The sequence below is a fragment of the Phyllobates terribilis genome, unplaced genomic scaffold, assembly GCF_046119375.1.
Source record: "Phyllobates terribilis strain yellow unplaced genomic scaffold, ASM4611937v1 Scaffold_729__1_contigs__length_748246, whole genome shotgun sequence".
NCBI classification, from domain to species: Eukaryota; Metazoa; Chordata; class Amphibia; order Anura; family Dendrobatidae; genus Phyllobates; species Phyllobates terribilis.
Genome location: NW_027363489.1, coordinates 23,672 through 42,159, shown reverse-complemented (window position 1 = coordinate 42,159; position 18,488 = coordinate 23,672). Strand labels below are relative to the sequence as shown.

The 18,488-nt window shown below is 45.2% G+C and overlaps 14 non-coding genes across 14 annotated transcripts; all 14 read right to left on the bottom strand.

Moving 5' to 3' along the window:
• Positions 1 to 835: 835 nt before the first annotated feature.
• LOC141237172 (U2 spliceosomal RNA) lies at positions 836 to 1,026 on the bottom strand. The gene has a single exon (XR_012302731.1). It is a non-coding gene; the product is annotated as a U2 spliceosomal RNA (small nuclear RNA).
• Positions 1,027 to 2,142: 1,116 nt separating this feature from the next.
• Positions 2,143 to 2,333, bottom strand: LOC141237161 (U2 spliceosomal RNA). Its single transcript, XR_012302720.1, has one exon. It is a non-coding gene; the product is annotated as a U2 spliceosomal RNA (small nuclear RNA).
• Positions 2,334 to 3,456: 1,123 nt separating this feature from the next.
• LOC141237149 (U2 spliceosomal RNA) lies at positions 3,457 to 3,647 on the bottom strand. The gene has a single exon (XR_012302709.1). It is a non-coding gene; the product is annotated as a U2 spliceosomal RNA (small nuclear RNA).
• A 1,120-nt stretch (positions 3,648 to 4,767) lies between these two features.
• Positions 4,768 to 4,958, bottom strand: LOC141237138 (U2 spliceosomal RNA). Its single transcript, XR_012302698.1, has one exon. It is a non-coding gene; the product is annotated as a U2 spliceosomal RNA (small nuclear RNA).
• A 1,122-nt stretch (positions 4,959 to 6,080) lies between these two features.
• On the bottom strand, positions 6,081 to 6,271 carry LOC141237126 (U2 spliceosomal RNA). The gene has a single exon (XR_012302687.1). It is a non-coding gene; the product is annotated as a U2 spliceosomal RNA (small nuclear RNA).
• Positions 6,272 to 7,391: 1,120 nt separating this feature from the next.
• On the bottom strand, positions 7,392 to 7,582 carry LOC141237355 (U2 spliceosomal RNA). The gene has a single exon (XR_012302910.1). It is a non-coding gene; the product is annotated as a U2 spliceosomal RNA (small nuclear RNA).
• Positions 7,583 to 8,700: 1,118 nt separating this feature from the next.
• Positions 8,701 to 8,891, bottom strand: LOC141237342 (U2 spliceosomal RNA). The gene has a single exon (XR_012302897.1). It is a non-coding gene; the product is annotated as a U2 spliceosomal RNA (small nuclear RNA).
• A 1,120-nt stretch (positions 8,892 to 10,011) lies between these two features.
• On the bottom strand, positions 10,012 to 10,202 carry LOC141237114 (U2 spliceosomal RNA). Its single transcript, XR_012302676.1, has one exon. It is a non-coding gene; the product is annotated as a U2 spliceosomal RNA (small nuclear RNA).
• Positions 10,203 to 11,323: 1,121 nt separating this feature from the next.
• Positions 11,324 to 11,514, bottom strand: LOC141237102 (U2 spliceosomal RNA). The gene has a single exon (XR_012302665.1). It is a non-coding gene; the product is annotated as a U2 spliceosomal RNA (small nuclear RNA).
• Positions 11,515 to 12,631: 1,117 nt separating this feature from the next.
• LOC141237089 (U2 spliceosomal RNA) lies at positions 12,632 to 12,822 on the bottom strand. Its single transcript, XR_012302653.1, has one exon. It is a non-coding gene; the product is annotated as a U2 spliceosomal RNA (small nuclear RNA).
• Positions 12,823 to 13,943: 1,121 nt separating this feature from the next.
• Positions 13,944 to 14,134, bottom strand: LOC141237078 (U2 spliceosomal RNA). The gene has a single exon (XR_012302642.1). It is a non-coding gene; the product is annotated as a U2 spliceosomal RNA (small nuclear RNA).
• A 1,123-nt stretch (positions 14,135 to 15,257) lies between these two features.
• On the bottom strand, positions 15,258 to 15,448 carry LOC141237066 (U2 spliceosomal RNA). The gene has a single exon (XR_012302631.1). It is a non-coding gene; the product is annotated as a U2 spliceosomal RNA (small nuclear RNA).
• A 1,120-nt stretch (positions 15,449 to 16,568) lies between these two features.
• Positions 16,569 to 16,759, bottom strand: LOC141237055 (U2 spliceosomal RNA). The gene has a single exon (XR_012302620.1). It is a non-coding gene; the product is annotated as a U2 spliceosomal RNA (small nuclear RNA).
• A 1,125-nt stretch (positions 16,760 to 17,884) lies between these two features.
• On the bottom strand, positions 17,885 to 18,075 carry LOC141237044 (U2 spliceosomal RNA). The gene has a single exon (XR_012302609.1). It is a non-coding gene; the product is annotated as a U2 spliceosomal RNA (small nuclear RNA).
• Between the last annotated feature and the right edge of the window lie 413 nt (positions 18,076 to 18,488).

Here is an 18,488-nt window from a genome sequence, read left to right as displayed (position 1 = left end):
TCTACCCGTAGCAGGAGGGTTGCTGATTAATTACCTCTCCTGCTGCTGCTGCTGCTGGCTGTCCAGCAGCAGACTGAAGGTGGCTGCTGCTGTGCGCAGGTATATAAAGGCTCAGAGCCTATTATGACACGCGCAGCCAGCGTTCCATTGCCACATTCCGTCTACTGCAGGCGGGATATCTGGATGGCTGAATGTCACTGAGAAGCTCACAGAGACCGCCATAAGCAACAGTTTAAAAGAATGCCACAGACTAATCAACCAAACTTTTTGGGTTGGTTTCTCTTTTATAGTCTGCAGGCATTAAATGAAAGAAGTCAGTGTTCCAGCAGAGGGAGACAACGTTTCAGAAAAGGCATTGTAGCAAACCAAAAAAGAAATTTTAAGCGCAGCAGAGTAACCAGCTCACATACCTGTTAGCTCAGGTGAGTTTAAAAGGCTGCTGTTGATAACAAGGGCATTTGCTAAATAGATGGTGTGTGTGCAACAATATACTGAAAGGTCAATTATATTGTGCAGCTTATCTCACCACCTGTAGTTATTTAGGTGAAAGCTCCAAAATGCTTGCCTAATATGTCTGTTTATCCAAAAGGAAGTATAGAGGGAGAGCTAGATAGATAGCATTGCATTACATTACATTACATGGCAATGCAATGCACAGTTGCTGAAGTTGAACCAAAATGAGCTTGTCATCTGGCTTCTGCAACTTTTAACATGAAAAATCCAATGAGGAGAAGAAAAGCAAAGCCAAAGAGTCCATCCCAAAATCCGACAAACAAGCAAAATGAACAAAAAGCATTGAATTCAATTCTTTCTGATTTTAGAAACTGCATTAAAGAAGGGGTGCACCGGTCCTGGAGATACTGCAATACCAGGTCAATGCGTGGAGTGGACAGAGCAAGCTCTTTTTCCATCTCCCTGTTCTAAAAATCCATTTAATATATGGTCCCCAGATAGGGGACGTATCAGATATTAAACTGATAAGAACAGATACTACACTTGATCTTAGCCAAAAGGCCGAGAAGCGATAACCAGAATTGGTTTCCGACTACGGTGCCACCCAAGGATTCTGAAAAGTCCATTTGTGGAGATGGCCACCTGGACTCCCGTTAAGAAGACATGCTGTCAACCTCTAGATCCCTCACATGCCTGCACTTTTCGGCTTGCTGCTGCTGCAATCCACGCGTTTTAGATCTGCATAACTCCACCTCTTTTAGCACAGTACCCTCAACCCCCGGCTGTTCCCACCCGCCTCAACACCGTTGGAAGGGAGGAGAACCAATTAAGGCGGGGGGGGGTGGAACGAGCAGCTGTCTACCCTTAGCAGGAGGGTTGCTGATTAATTACCTCTCCTGCTGCTGCTGCTGGCTGTCCAGCAGCAGACTGAAGGTGGCTGCTGCTGTGCGCAGGTATATAAAGGCTCAGAGCCTATTATGACACGCGCAGCCAGCGTTCCATTGCCACATTCCGTCTACTGCAGGCGGGATACCTGGATGGCTGAATGTCACTGAGAAGCTCACAGAGACCGCCATAAGCAACAGTTTAAAAGAATGCCACAGACTAATCAACCAAACTTTTTGGGTTGGTTTCTCTTTTATAGTCTGCAGGCATTAAATGAAAGAAGTCAGTGTTCCAGCAGAGGGAGACAACGTTTCAGAAAAGGCATTGTAGCAAACCAAAAAAGAAATTTTAAGCGCAGCAGAGTAACCAGCTCACATACCTGTTAGCTCAGGTGAGTTTAAAAGGCTGCTGTTGATAACAAGGGCATTTGCTAAATAGATGGTGTGTGTGCAACAATATACTGAAAGGTCAATTATATTGTGCAGCTTATCTCACCACCTGTAGTTATTTAGGTGAAAGCTCCAAAATGCTTGCGTAATATGTCTGTTTATCCAAAAGGAAGTATAGAGGGAGAGCTAGATAGATAGCATTGCATTACATTACATTACATGGCAATGCAATGCACAGTTGCTGAAGTTGAACCAAAATGAGCTTGTCATCTGGCTTCTGCAACTTTTAACATGAAAAATCCAATGAGGAGAAGAAAAGCAAAGCCAAAGAGTCCATCCCAAAATCCGACAAACAAGCAAAATGAACAAAAAGCATTGAATTCAATTCTTTCTGATTTTAGAAACTGCATTAAAGAAGGGGTGCACCGGTCCTGGAGATACTGCAATACCAGGTCAATGCGTGGAGTGGACAGAGCAAGCTCTTTTTCCATCTCCCTGTTCTAAAAATCCATTTAATATATGGTCCCCAGATAGGGGACGTATCAGATATTAAACTGATAAGAACAGATACTACACTTGATCTTAGCCAAAAGGCCGAGAAGCGATAACCAGAATTGGTTTCCGACTACGGTGCCACCCAAGGATTCTGAAAAGTCCATTTGTGGAGATGGCCACCTGGACTCCCATTAAGAAGACATGCTGTCAACCTCTAGATCCCTCACATGCCTGCACTTTTCGGCTTGCTGCTGCTGCAATCCACGCGTTTTAGATCTGCATAACTCCACCTCTTTTAGCACAGTACCCTCAACCCCCGGCTGTTCCCACCCGCCTCAACACCGTTGGAAGGGAGGAGAACCAATTAAGGCGGGGGGGGGGGGGTGGAACGAGCAGCTGTCTACCCTTAGCAGGAGGGTTGCTGATTAATTACCTCTCCTGCTGCTGCTGCTGCTGGCTGTCCAGCAGCAGACTGAAGGTGGCTGCTGCTGTGCGCAGGTATATAAAGGCTCAGAGCCTATTATGACACGCGCAGCCAGCGTTCCATTGCCACATTCCGTCTACTGCAGGCGGGATACCTGGATGGCTGAATGTCACTGAGAAGCTCACAGAGACCGCCATAAGCAACAGTTTAAAAGAATGCCACAGACTAATCAACCAAACTTTTTGGGTTGGTTTCTCTTTTATAGTCTGCAGGCATTAAATGAAAGAAGTCAGTGTTCCAGCAGAGGGAGACAACGTTTCAGAAAAGGCATTGTAGCAAACCAAAAAAGAAATTTTAAGCGCAGCAGAGTAACCAGCTCACATACCTGTTAGCTCAGGTGAGTTTAAAAGGCTGCTGTTGATAACAAGGGCATTTGCTAAATAGATGGTGTGTGTGCAACAATATACTGAAAGGTCAATTATATTGTGCAGCTTATCTCACCACCTGTAGTTATTTAGGTGAAAGCTCCAAAATGCTTGCCTAATATGTCTGTTTATCCAAAAGGAAGTATAGAGGGAGAGCTAGATAGATAGCATTGCATTACATTACATTACATGGCAATGCAATGCACAGTTGCTGAAGTTGAACCAAAATGAGCTTTTCATCTGGCTTCTGCAACTTTTAACATGAAAAATCCAATGAGGAGAAGAAAAGCAAAGCCAAAGAGTCCATCCCAAAATCCGACAAACAAGCAAAATGAACAAAAAGCATTGAATTCAATTCTTTCTGATTTTAGAAACTGCATTAAAGAAGGGGTGCACCGGTCCTGGAGATACTGCAATACCAGGTCAATGCGTGGAGTGGACAGAGCAAGCTCTTTTTCCATCTCCCTGTTCTAAAAATCCATTTAATATATGGTCCCCAGATAGGGGACGTATCAGATATTAAACTGATAAGAACAGATACTACACTTGATCTTAGCCAAAAGGCCGAGAAGCGATAACCAGAATTGGTTTCCGACTACGGTGCCACCCAAGGATTCTGAAAAGTCCATTTGTGGAGATGGCCACCTGGACTCCCGTTAAGAAGACATGCTGTCAACCTCTAGATCCCTCACATGCCTGCACTTTTCGGCTTGCTGCTGCTGCAATCCACGCGTTTTAGATCTGCATAACTCCACCTCTTTTAGCACAGTACCCTCAACCCCCGGCTGTTCCCACCCGCCTCAACACCGTTGGAAGGGAGGAGAACCAATTAAGGCGGGGGGGGGGTAGAACGAGCAGCTGTCTACCCTTAGCAGGAGGGTTGCTGATTAATTACCTCTCCTGCTGCTGCTGCTGCTGGCTGTCCAGCAGCAGACTGAAGGTGGCTTCTGCTGTGCGCAGGTATATAAAGGCTCAGAGCCTATTATGACACGCGCAGCCAGCGTTCCATTGCCACATTCCGTCTACTGCAGGCGGGATACCTGGATGGCTGAATGTCACTGAGAAGCTCACAGAGACTGCCATAAGCAACAGTTTAAAAGAATGCCACAGACTAATCAACCAAACTTTTTGGGTTGGTTTCTCTTTTATAGTCTGCAGGCATTAAATGAAAGAAGTCAGTGTTCCAGCAGAGGGAGACAACGTTTCAGAAAAGGCATTGTAGCAAACCAAAAAAGAAATTTTAAGCGCAGCAGAGTAACCAGCTCACATACCTGTTAGCTCAGGTGAGTTTAAAAGGCTGCTGTTGATAACAAGGGCATTTGCTAAATAGATGGTGTGTGTGCAACAATATACTGAAAGGTCAATTATATTGTGCAGCTTATCTCACCACCTGTAGTTATTTAGGTGAAAGCTCCAAAATGCTTGCCTAATATGTCTGTTTATCCAAAAGGAAGTATAGAGGGAGAGCTAGATAGATAGCATTGCATTACATTACATTACATGGCAATGCAATGCACAGTTGCTGAAGTTGAACCAAAATGAGCTTGTCATCTGGCTTCTGCAACTTTTAACATGAAAAATCCAATGAGGAGAAGAAAAGCAAAGCCAAAGAGTCCATCCCAAAATCCGACAAACAAGCAAAATGAACAAAAAGCATTGAATTCAATTCTTTCTGATTTTAGAAACTGCATTAAAGAAGGGGTGCACCGGTCCTGGAGATACTGCAATACCAGGTCAATGCGTGGAGTGGACAGAGCAAGCTCTTTTTCCATCTCCCTGTTCTAAAAATCCATTTAATATATGGTCCCCAGATAGGGGACGTATCAGATATTAAACTGATAAGAACAGATACTACACTTGATCTTAGCCAAAAGGCCGAGAAGCGATAACCAGAATTGGTTTCCGACTACGGTGCCACCCAAGGATTCTGAAAAGTCCATTTGTGGAGATGGCCACCTGGACTCCCGTTAAGAAGACATGCTGTCAACCTCTAGATCCCTCACATGCCTGCACTTTTCGGCTTGCTGCTGCTGCAATCCACGCGTTTTAGATCTGCATAACTCCACCTCTTTTAGCACAGTACCCTCAACCCCCGGCTGTTCCCACCCGCCTCAACACCGTTGGAAGGGAGGAGAACCAATTAAGGCGGGGGGGGGGGGTGGAACGAGCAGCTGTCTACCCTTAGCAGGAGGGTTGCTGATTAATTACCTCTCCTGCTGCTGCTGCTGCTGGCTGTCCAGCAGCAGACTGAAGGTGGCTGCTGCTGTGCGCAGGTATATAAAGGCTCAGAGCCTATTATGACACGCGCAGCCAGCGTTCCATTGCCACATTCCGTCTACTGCAGGCGGGATACCTGGATGGCTGAATGTCACTGAGAAGCTCACAGAGACCGCCATAAGCAACAGTTTAAAAGAATGCCACAGACTAATCAACCAAACTTTTTGGGTTGGTTTCTCTTTTATAGTCTGCAGGCATTAAATGAAAGAAGTCAGTGTTCCAGCAGAGGGAGACAACGTTTCAGAAAAGGCATTGTAGCAAACCAAAAAAGAAATTTTAAGCGCAGCAGAGTAACCAGCTCACATACCTGTTAGCTCAGGTGAGTTTAAAAGGCTGCTGTTGATAACAAGGGCATTTGCTAAATAGATGGTGTGTGTGCAACAATATACTGAAAGGTCAATTATATTGTGCAGCTTATCTCACCACCTGTAGTTATTTAGGTGAAAGCTCCAAAATGCTTGCCTAATATGTCTGTTTATCCAAAAGGTAGTATAGAGGGAGAGCTAGATAGATAGCATTGCATTACATTACATTACATGGCAATGCAATGCACAGTTGCTGAAGTTGAACCAAAATGAGCTTGTCATCTGGCTTCTGCAACTTTTAACATGAAAAATCCAATGAGGAGAAGAAAAGCAAAGCCAAAGAGTCCATCCCAAAATCCGACAAACAAGCAAAATGAACAAAAAGCATTGAATTCAATTCTTTCTGATTTTAGAAACTGCATTAAAGAAGGGGTGCACCGGTCCTGGAGATACTGCAATACCAGGTCAATGCGTGGAGTGGACAGAGCAAGCTCTTTTTCCATCTCCCTGTTCTAAAAATCCATTTAATATATGGTCCCCAGATAGGGGACGTATCAGATATTAAACTGATAAGAACAGATACTACACTTGATCTTAGCCAAAAGGCCGAGAAGCGATAACCAGAATTGGTTTCCGACTACGGTGCCACCCAAGGATTCTGAAAAGTCCATTTGTGGAGATGGCCACCTGGACTCCCGTTAAGAAGACATGCTGTCAACCTCTAGATCCCTCACATGCCTGCACTTTTCGGCTTGCTGCTGCTGCAATCCACGCGTTTTAGATCTGCATAACTCCACCTCTTTTAGCACAGTACCCTCAACCCCCGGCTGTTCCCACCCGCCTCAACACCGTTGGAAGGGAGGAGAACCAATTAAGGCGGGGGGGGGGTGGAACGAGCAGCTGTCTACCCTTAGCAGGAGGGTTGCTGATTAATTACCTCTCCTGCTGCTGCTGCTGTTGGCTGTCCAGCAGCAGACTGAAGGTGGCTGCTGCTGTGCGCAGGTATATAAAGGCTCAGAGCCTATTATGACACGCGCAGCCAGCGTTCCATTGCCACATTCCGTCTACTGCAGGCGGGATACCTGGATGGCTGAATGTCACTGAGAAGCTCACAGAGACCGCCATAAGCAACAGTTTAAAAGAATGCCACAGACTAATCAACCAAACTTTTTGGGTTGGTTTCTCTTTTATAGTCTGCAGGCATTAAATGAAAGAAGTCAGTGTTCCAGCAGAGGGAGACAACGTTTCAGAAAAGGCATTGTAGCAAACCAAAAAAGAAATTTTAAGCGCAGCAGAGTAACCAGCTCACATACCTGTTAGCTCAGGTGAGTTTAAAAGGCTGCTGTTGATAACAAGGGCATTTGCTAAATAGATGGTGTGTGTGCAACAATATACTGAAAGGTCAATTATATTGTGCAGCTTATCTCACCACCTGTAGTTATTTAGGTGAAAGCTCCAAAATGCTTGCCTAATATGTCTGTTTATCCAAAAGGAAGTATAGAGGGAGAGCTAGATAGATAGCATTGCATTACATTACATTACATGGCAATGCAATGCACAGTTGCTGAAGTTGAACCAAAATGAGCTTGTCATCTGGCTTCTGCAACTTTTAACATGAAAAATCCAATGAGGAGAAGAAAAGCAAAGCCAAAGAGTCCATCCCAAAATCCGACAAACAAGCAAAATGAACAAAAAGCATTGAATTCAATTCTTTCTGATTTTAGAAACTGCATTAAAGAAGGGGTGCACCGGTCCTGGAGATACTGCAATAGCAGGTCAATGCATGGAGTGGACAGAGCAAGCTCTTTTTCCATCTCCCTGTTCTAAAAATCCATTTAATATATGGTCCCCAGATAGGGGACGTATCAGATATTAAACTGATAAGAACAGATACTACACTTGATCTTAGCCAAAAGGCCGAGAAGCGATAACCAGAATTGGTTTCCGACTACGGTGCCACCCAAGGATTCTGAAAAGTCCATTTGTGGAGATGGCCACCTGGACTCCCGTTAAGAAGACATGCTGTCAACCTCTAGATCCCTCACATGCCTGCACTTTTCGGCTTGCTGCTGCTGCAATCCACGCGTTTTAGATCTGCATAACTCCACCTCTTTTAGCACAGTACCCTCAACCCCCGGCTGTTCCCACCCGCCTCAACACCGTTGGAAGGGAGGAGAACCAATTAAGGCGGGGGGGGGGGTGGAACGAGCAGCTGTCTACCCTTAGCAGGAGGGTTGCTGATTAATTACCTCTCCTGCTGCTGCTGCTGGCTGTCCAGCAGCAGACTGAAGGTGGCTGCTGCTGTGCGCAGGTATATAAAGGCTCAGAGCCTATTATGACACGCGCAGCCAGCGTTCCATTGCCACATTCCGTCTACTGCAGGCGGGATACCTGGATGGCTGAATGTCACTGAGAAGCTCACAGAGACCGCCATAAGCAACAGTTTAAAAGAATGCCACAGACTAATCAACCAAACTTTTTGGGTTGGTTTCTCTTTTATAGTCTGCAGGCATTAAATGAAAGAAGTCAGTGTTCTAGCAGAGGGAGACAACGTTTCAGAAAAGGCATTGTAGCAAACCAAAAAAGAAATTTTAAGCGCAGCAGAGTAACCAGCTCACATACCTGTTAGCTCAGGTGAGTTTAAAAGGCTGCTGTTGATAACAAGGGCATTTGCTAAATAGATGGTGTGTGTGCAACAATATACTGAAAGGTCAATTATATTGTGCAGCTTATCTCACCACCTGTAGTTATTTAGGTGAAAGCTCCAAAATGCTTGCCTAATATGTCTGTTTATCCAAAAGGAAGTATAGAGGGAGAGCTAGATAGATAGCATTGCATTACATTACATTACATGGCAATGCAATGCACAGTTGCTGAAGTTGAACCAAAATGAGCTTGTCATCTGGCTTCTGCAACTTTTAACATGAAAAATCCAATGAGGAGAAGAAAAGCAAAGCCAAAGAGTCCATCCCAAAATCCGACAAACAAGCAAAATGAACAAAAAGCATTGAATTCAATTCTTTCTGATTTTAGAAACTGCATTAAAGAAGGAGTGCACCGGTCCTGGAGATACTGCAATACCAGGTCAATGCGTGGAGTGGACAGAGCAAGCTCTTTTTCCATCTCCCTGTTCTAAAAATCCATTTAATATATGGTCCCCAGATAGGGGACGTATCAGATATTAAACTGATAAGAACAGACACTACACTTGATCTTAGCCAAAAGGCCGAGAAGCGATAACCAGAATTGGTTTCCGACTACGGTGCCACCCAAGGATTCTGAAAAGTCCATTTGTGGAGATGGCCACCTGGACTCCCGTTAAGAAGACATGCTGTCAACCTCTAGATCCCTCACATGCCTGCACTTTTCGGCTTGCTGCTGCTGCAATCCACGCGTTTTAGATCTGCATAACTCCACCTCTTTTAGCACAGTACCCTCAACCCCCGGCTGTTCCCACCCGCCTCAACACCGTTGGAAGGGAGGAGAACCAATTAAGGCGGGGGGGGGGTGGAACGAGCAGCTGTCTACCCTTAGCAGGAGGGTTGCTGATTAATTACCTCTCCTGCTGCTGCTGCTGCTGGCTGTCCAGCAGCAGACTGAAGGTGGCTGCTGCTGTGCGCAGGTATATAAAGGCTCAGAGCCTATTATGACACGCGCAGCCAGCGTTCCATTGCCACATTCCGTCTACTGCAGGCGGGATACCTGGATGGCTGAATGTCACTGAGAAGCTCACAGAGACCGCCATAAGCAACAGTTTAAAAGAATGCCACAGACTAATCAACCAAACTTTTTGGGTTGGTTTCTCTTTTATAGTCTGCAGGCATTAAATGAAAGAAGTCAGTGTTCCAGCAGAGGGAGACAACGTTTCAGAAAAGGCATTGTAGCAAACCAAAAAAGAAATTTTAAGCGCAGCAGAGTAACCAGCTCACATACCTGTTAGCTCAGGTGAGTTTAAAAGGCTGCTGTTGATAACAAGGGCATTTGCTAAATAGATGGTGTGTGTGCAACAATATACTGAAAGGTCAATTATATTGTGCAGCTTATCTCACCACCTGTAGTTATTTAGGTGAAAGCTCCAAAATGCTTGCCTAATATGTCTGTTTATCCAAAAGGAAGTATAGAGGGAGAGCTAGATAGATAGCATTGCATTACATTACATTACATGGCAATGCAATGCACAGTTGCTGAAGTTGACCCAAAATGAGCTTGTCATCTGGCTTCTGCAACTTTTAACATGAAAAATCCAATGAGGAGAAGAAAAGCAAAGCCAAAGAGTCCATCCCAAAATCCGACAAACAAGCAAAATGAACAAAAAGCATTGAATTCAATTCTTTCTGATTTTAGAAACTGCATTAAAGAAGGGGTGCACCGGTCCTGGAGATACTGCAATACCAGGTCAATGCGTGGAGTGGACAGAGCAAGCTCTTTTTCCATCTCCCTGTTCTAAAAATCCATTTAATATATGGTCCCCAGATAGGGGACGTATCAGATATTAAACTGATAAGAACAGATACTACACTTGATCTTAGCCAAAAGGCCGAGAAGCGATAACCAGAATTGGTTTCCGACTACGGTGCCACCCAAGGATTCTGAAAAGTCCATTTGTGGAGATGGCCACCTGGACTCCCGTTAAGAAGACATGCTGTCAACCTCTAGATCCCTCACATGCCTGCACTTTTCGGCTTGCTGCTGCTGCAATCCACGCGTTTTAGATCTGCATAACTCCACCTCTTTTAGCACAGTACCCTCAACCCCCGGCTGTTCCCACCCGCCTCAACACCGTTGGAAGGGAGGAGAACCAATTAAGGCGGGGGGGGGGGTGGAACGAGCAGCTGTCTACCCTTAGCAGGAGGGTTGCTGATTAATTACCTCTCCTGCTGCTGCTGCTGCTGGCTGTCCAGCAGCAGACTGAAGGTGGCTGCTGCTGTGCGCAGGTATATAAAGGCTCAGAGCCTATTATGACACGCGCAGCCAGCGTTCCATTGCCACATTCCGTCTACTGCAGGCGGGATACCTGGATGGCTGAATGTCACTGAGAAGCTCACAGTGACCGCCATAAGCAACAGTTTAAAAGAATGCCACAGACTAATCAACCAAACTTTTTGGGTTGGTTTCTCTTTTATAGTCTGCAGGCATTAAATGAAAGAAGTCAGTGTTCCAGCAGAGGGAGACAACGTTTCAGAAAAGGCATTGTAGCAAACCAAAAAAGAAATTTTAAGCGCAGCAGAGTAACCAGCTCACATACCTGTTAGCTCAGGTGAGTTTAAAAGGCTGCTGTTGATAACAAGGGCATTTGCTAAATAGATGGTGTGTGTGCAACAATATACTGAAAGGTCAATTATATTGTGCAGCTTATCTCACCACCTGTAGTTATTTAGGTGAAAGCTCCAAAATGCTTGCCTAATATGTCTGTTTATCCAAAAGGAAGTATAGAGGGAGAGCTAGATAGATAGCATTGCATTACATTACATTACATGGCAATGCAATGCACAGTTGCTGAAGTTGAACCAAAATGAGCTTGTCATCTGGCTTCTGCAACTTTTAACATGAAAAATCCAATGAGGAGAAGAAAAGCAAAGCCAAAGAGTCCATCCCAAAATCCGACAAACAAGCAAAATGAACAAAAAGCATTGAATTCAATTCTTTCTGATTTTAGAAACTGCATTAAAGAAGGGGTGCACCGGTCCTGGAGATACTGCAATACCAGGTCAATGCGTGGAGTGGACAGAGCAAGCTCTTTTTCCATCTCCCTGTTCTAAAAATCCATTTAATATATGGTCCCCAGATAGGGGACGTATCAGATATTAAACTGATAAGAACAGATACTACACTTGATCTTAGCCAAAAGGCCGAGAAGCGATAACCAGAATTGGTTTCCGACTACGGTGCCACCCAAGGATTCTGAAAAGTCTATTTGTGGAGATGGCCACCTGGACTCCCGTTAAGAAGACATGCTGTCAACCTCTAGATCCCTCACATGCCTGCACTTTTCGGCTTGCTGCTGCTGCAATCCACGCGTTTTAGATCTGCATAACTCCACCTCTTTTAGCACAGTACCCTCAACCCCCGGCTGTTCCCACCCGCCTCAACACCGTTGGAAGGGAGGAGAACCAATTAAGGCGGGGGGGGGGTGGAACGAGCAGCTGTCTACCCTTAGCAGGAGGGTTGCTGATTAATTACCTCTCCTGCTGCTGCTGCTGGCTGTCCAGGAGCAGACTGAAGGTGGCTGCTGCTGTGCGCAGGTATATAAAGGCTCAGAGCCTATTATGACACGCGCAGCCAGCGTTCCATTGCCACATTCCGTCTACTGCAGGCGGGATACCTGGATGGCTGAATGTCACTGAGAAGCTCACAGAGACCGCCATAAGCAACAGTTTAAAAGAATGCCACAGACTAATCAACCAAACTTTTTGGGTTGGTTTCTCTTTTATAGTCTGCAGGCATTAAATGAAAGAAGTCAGTGTTCCAGCAGAGGGAGACAACGTTTCAGAAAAGGCATTGTAGCAAACCAAAAAAGAAATTTTAAGCGCAGCAGAGTAACCAGCTCACATACCTGTTAGCTCAGGTGAGTTTAAAAGGCTGCTGTTGATAACAAGGGCATTTGCTAAATAGATGGTGTGTGTGCAACAATATACTGAAAGGTCAATTATATTGTGCAGCTTATCTCACCACCTGTAGTTATTTAGGTGAAAGCTCCAAAATGCTTGCCTAATATGTCTGTTTATCCAAAAGGAAGTATAGAGGGAGAGCTAGATAGATAGCATTGCATTACATTACATTACATGGCAATGCAATGCACAGTTGCTGAAGTTGAACCAAAATGAGCTTGTCATCTGGCTTCTGCAACTTTTAACATGAAAAATCCAATGAGGAGAAGAAAAGCAAAGCCAAAGAGTCCATCCCAAAATCCGACAAACAAGCAAAATGAACAAAAAGCATTGAATTCAATTCTTTCTGATTTTAGAAACTGCATTAAAGAAGGGGTGCACCGGTCCTGGAGATACTGCAATACCAGGTCAATGCGTGGAGTGGACAGAGCAAGCTCTTTTTCCATCTCCCTGTTCTAAAAATCCATTTAATATATGGTCCCCAGATAGGGGACGTATCAGATATTAAACTGATAAGAACAGATACTACACTTGATCTTAGCCAAAAGGCCGAGAAGCGATAACCAGAATTGGTTTCCGACTACGGTGCCACCCAAGGATTCTGAAAAGTCCATTTGTGGAGATGGCCACCTGGACTCCCGTTAAGAAGACATGCTGTCAACCTCTAGATCCCTCACATGCCTGCACTTTTCGGCTTGCTGCTGCTGCAATCCACGCGTTTTAGATCTGCATAACTCCACCTCTTTTAGCACAGTACCCTCAACCCCCGGCTGTTCCCACCCGCCTCAACACCGTTGGAAGGGAGGAGAACCAATTAAGGCGGGGGGGGGGGTGGAACGAGCAGCTGTCTACCCTTAGCAGGAGGGTTGCTGATTAATTACCTCTCCTGCTGCTGCTGCTGCTGGCTGTCCAGCAGCAGACTGAAGGTGGCTGCTGCTGTGCGCAGGTATATAAAGGCTCAGAGCCTATTATGACACGCGCAGCCAGCGTTCCATTGCCACATTCCGTCTACTGCAGGCGGGATACCTGGATGGCTGAATGTCACTGAGAAGCTCACAGAGACCGCCATAAGCAACAGTTTAAAAGAATGCCACAGACTAATCAACCAAACTTTTTGGGTTGGTTTCTCTTTTATAGTCTGCAGGCATTAAATGAAAGAAGTCAGTGTTCCAGCAGAGGGAGACAACGTTTCAGAAAAGGCATTGTAGCAAACCAAAAAAGAAATTTTAAGCGCAGCAGAGTAACCAGCTCACATACCTGTTAGCTCAGGTGAGTTTAAAAGGCTGCTGTTGATAACAAGGGCATTTGCTAAATAGATGGTGTGTGTGCAACAATATACTGAAAGGTCAATTATATTGTGCAGCTTATCTCACCACCTGTAGTTATTTAGGTGAAAGCTCCAAAATGCTTGCGTAATATGTCTGTTTATCCAAAAGGAAGTATAGAGGGAGAGCTAGATAGATAGCATTGCATTACATTACATTACATGGCAATGCAATGCACAGTTGCTGAAGTTGAACCAAAATGAGCTTGTCATCTGGCTTCTGCAACTTTTAACATGAAAAATCCAATGAGGAGAAGAAAAGCAAAGCCAAAGAGTCCATCCCAAAATCCGACAAACAAGCAAAATGAACAAAAAGCATTGAATTCAATTCTTTCTGATTTTAGAAACTGCATTAAAGAAGGGGTGCACCGGTCCTGGAGATACTGCAATACCAGGTCAATGCGTGGAGTGGACAGAGCAAGCTCTTTTTCCATCTCCCTGTTCTAAAAATCCATTTAATATATGGTCCCCAGATAGGGGACGTATCAGATATTAAACTGATAAGAACAGATACTACACTTGATCTTAGCCAAAAGGCCGAGAAGCGATAACCAGAATTGGTTTCCGACTACGGTGCCACCCAAGGATTCTGAAAAGTCCATTTGTGGAGATGGCCACCTGGACTCCCATTAAGAAGACATGCTGTCAACCTCTAGATCCCTCACATGCCTGCACTTTTCGGCTTGCTGCTGCTGCAATCCACGCGTTTTAGATCTGCATAACTCCACCTCTTTTAGCACAGTACCCTCAACCCCCGGCTGTTCCCACCCGCCTCAACACCGTTGGAAGGGAGGAGAACCAATTAAGGCGGGGGGGGGGGGGTGGAACGAGCAGCTGTCTACCCTTAGCAGGAGGGTTGCTGATTAATTACCTCTCCTGCTGCTGCTGCTGCTGGCTGTCCAGCAGCAGACTGAAGGTGGCTGCTGCTGTGCGCAGGTATATAAAGGCTCAGAGCCTATTATGACACGCGCAGCCAGCGTTCCATTGCCACATTCCGTCTACTGCAGGCGGGATACCTGGATGGCTGAATGTCACTGAGAAGCTCACAGAGACCGCCATAAGCAACAGTTTAAAAGAATGCCACAGACTAATCAACCAAACTTTTTGGGTTGGTTTCTCTTTTATAGTCTGCAGGCATTAAATGAAAGAAGTCAGTGTTCCAGCAGAGGGAGACAACGTTTCAGAAAAGGCATTGTAGCAAACCAAAAAAGAAATTTTAAGCGCAGCAGAGTAACCAGCTCACATACCTGTTAGCTCAGGTGAGTTTAAAAGGCTGCTGTTGATAACAAGGGCATTTGCTAAATAGATGGTGTGTGTGCAACAATATACTGAAAGGTCAATTATATTGTGCAGCTTATCTCACCACCTGTAGTTATTTAGGTGAAAGCTCCAAAATGCTTGCCTAATATGTCTGTTTATCCAAAAGGAAGTATAGAGGGAGAGCTAGATAGATAGCATTGCATTACATTACATTACATGGCAATGCAATGCACAGTTGCTGAAGTTGAACCAAAATGAGCTTTTCATCTGGCTTCTGCAACTTTTAACATGAAAAATCCAATGAGGAGAAGAAAAGCAAAGCCAAAGAGTCCATCCCAAAATCCGACAAACAAGCAAAATGAACAAAAAGCATTGAATTCAATTCTTTCTGATTTTAGAAACTGCATTAAAGAAGGGGTGCACCGGTCCTGGAGATACTGCAATACCAGGTCAATGCGTGGAGTGGACAGAGCAAGCTCTTTTTCCATCTCCCTGTTCTAAAAATCCATTTAATATATGGTCCCCAGATAGGGGACGTATCAGATATTAAACTGATAAGAACAGATACTACACTTGATCTTAGCCAAAAGGCCGAGAAGCGATAACCAGAATTGGTTTCCGACTACGGTGCCACCCAAGGATTCTGAAAAGTCCATTTGTGGAGATGGCCACCTGGACTCCCGTTAAGAAGACATGCTGTCAACCTCTAGATCCCTCACATGCCTGCACTTTTCGGCTTGCTGCTGCTGCAATCCACGCGTTTTAGATCTGCATAACTCCACCTCTTTTAGCACAGTACCCTCAACCCCCGGCTGTTCCCACCCGCCTCAACACCGTTGGAAGGGAGGAGAACCAATTAAGGCGGGGGGGGGGTAGAACGAGCAGCTGTCTACCCTTAGCAGGAGGGTTGCTGATTAATTACCTCTCCTGCTGCTGCTGCTGCTGGCTGTCCAGCAGCAGACTGAAGGTGGCTTCTGCTGTGCGCAGGTATATAAAGGCTCAGAGCCTATTATGACACGCGCAGCCAGCGTTCCATTGCCACATTCCGTCTACTGCAGGCGGGATACCTGGATGGCTGAATGTCACTGAGAAGCTCACAGAGACTGCCATAAGCAACAGTTTAAAAGAATGCCACAGACTAATCAACCAAACTTTTTGGGTTGGTTTCTCTTTTATAGTCTGCAGGCATTAAATGAAAGAAGTCAGTGTTCCAGCAGAGGGAGACAACGTTTCAGAAAAGGCATTGTAGCAAACCAAAAAAGAAATTTTAAGCGCAGCAGAGTAACCAGCTCACATACCTGTTAGCTCAGGTGAGTTTAAAAGGCTGCTGTTGATAACAAGGGCATTTGCTAAATAGATGGTGTGTGTGCAACAATATACTGAAAGGTCAATTATATTGTGCAGCTTATCTCACCACCTGTAGTTATTTAGGTGAAAGCTCCAAAATGCTTGCCTAATATGTCTGTTTATCCAAAAGGAAGTATAGAGGGAGAGCTAGATAGATAGCATTGCATTACATTACATTACATGGCAATGCAATGCACAGTTGCTGAAGTTGAACCAAAATGAGCTTGTCATCTGGCTTCTGCAACTTTTAACATGAAAAATCCAATGAGGAGAAGAAAAGCAAAGCCAAAGAGTCCATCCCAAAATCCGACAAACAAGCAAAATGAACAAAAAGCATTGAATTCAATTCTTTCTGATTTTAGAAACTGCATTAAAGAAGGGGTGCACCGGTCCTGGAGATACTGCAATACCAGGTCAATGCGTGGAGTGGACAGAGCAAGCTCTTTTTCCATCTCCCTGTTCTAAAAATCCATTTAATATATGGTCCCCAGATAGGGGACGTATCAGATATTAAACTGATAAGAACAGATACTACACTTGATCTTAGCCAAAAGGCCGAGAAGCGATAACCAGAATTGGTTTCCGACTACGGTGCCACCCAAGGATTCTGAAAAGTCCATTTGTGGAGATGGCCACCTGGACTCCCGTTAAGAAGACATGCTGTCAACCTCTAGATCCCTCACATGCCTGCACTTTTCGGCTTGCTGCTGCTGCAATCCACGCGTTTTAGATCTGCATAACTCCACCTCTTTTAGCACAGTACCCTCAACCCCCGGCTGTTCCCACCCGCCTCAACACCGTTGGAAGGGAGGAGAACCAATTAAGGCGGGGGGGGGGGGGGGTGGAACGAGCAGCTGTCTACCCTTAGCAGGAGGGTTGCTGATTAATTACCTCTCCTGCTGCTGCTGCTGCTGGCTGTCCAGCAGCAGACTGAAGGTGGCTGCTGCTGTGCGCAGGTATATAAAGGCTCAGAGCCTATTATGACACGCGCAGCCAGCGTTCCATTGCCACATTCCGTCTACTGCAGGCGGGATACCTGGATGGCTGAATGTCACTGAGAAGCTCACAGAGACCGCCATAAGCAACAGTTTAAAAGAATGCCACAGACTAATCAACCAAACTTTTTGGGTTGGTTTCTCTTTTATAGTCTGCAGGCATTAAATGAAAGAAGTCAGTGTTCCAGCAGAGGGAGACAACGTTTCAGAAAAGGCATTGTAGCAAACCAAAAAAGAAATTTTAAGCGCAGCAGAGTAACCAGCTCACATACCTGTTAGCTCAGGTGAGTTTAAAAGGCTGCTGTTGATAACAAGGGCATTTGCTAAATAGATGGTGTGTGTGCAACAATATACTGAAAGGTCAATTATATTGTGCAGCTTATCTCACCACCTGTAGTTATTTAGGTGAAAGCTCCAAAATGCTTGCCTAATATGTCTGTTTATCCAAAAGGAAGTATAGAGGGAGAGCTAGATAGATAGCATTGCATTACATTACATTACATGGCAATGCAATGCACAGTTGCTGAAGTTGAACCAAAATGAGCTTGTCATCTGGCTTCTGCAACTTTTAACATGAAAAATCCAATGAGGAGAAGAAAAGCAAAGCCAAAGAGTCCATCCCAAAATCCGACAAACAAGCAAAATGAACAAAAAGCATTGAATTCAATTCTTTCTGATTTTAGAAACTGCATTAAAGAAGGGGTGCACCGGTCCTGGAGATACTGCAATACCAGGTCAATGCGTGGAGTGGACAGAGCAAGCTCTTTTTCCATCTCCCTGTTCTAAAAATCCATTTAATATATGGTCCCCAGATAGGGGACGTATCAGATATTAAACTGATAAGAACAGATACTACACTTGATCTTAGCCAAAAGGCCGAGAAGCGATAACCAGAATTGGTTTCCGACTACGGTGCCACCCAAGGATTCTGAAAAGTCCATTTGTGGAGATGGCCACCTGGACTCCCGTTAAGAAGACATGCTGTCAACCTCTAGATCCCTCACATGCCTGCACTTTTCGGCTTGCTGCTGCTGCAATCCACGCGTTTTAGATCTGCATAACTCCACCTCTTTTAGCACAGTACCCTCAACCCCCGGCTGTTCCCACCCGCCTCAACACCGTTGGAAGGGAGGAGAACCAATTAAGGCGGGGGGGGGGTGGAACGAGCAGCTGTCTACCCTTAGCAGGAGGGTTGCTGATTAATTACCTCTCCTGCTGCTGCTGCTGTTGGCTGTCCAGCAGCAGACTGAAGGTGGCTGCTGCTGTGCGCAGGTATATAAAGGCTCAGAGCCTATTATGAC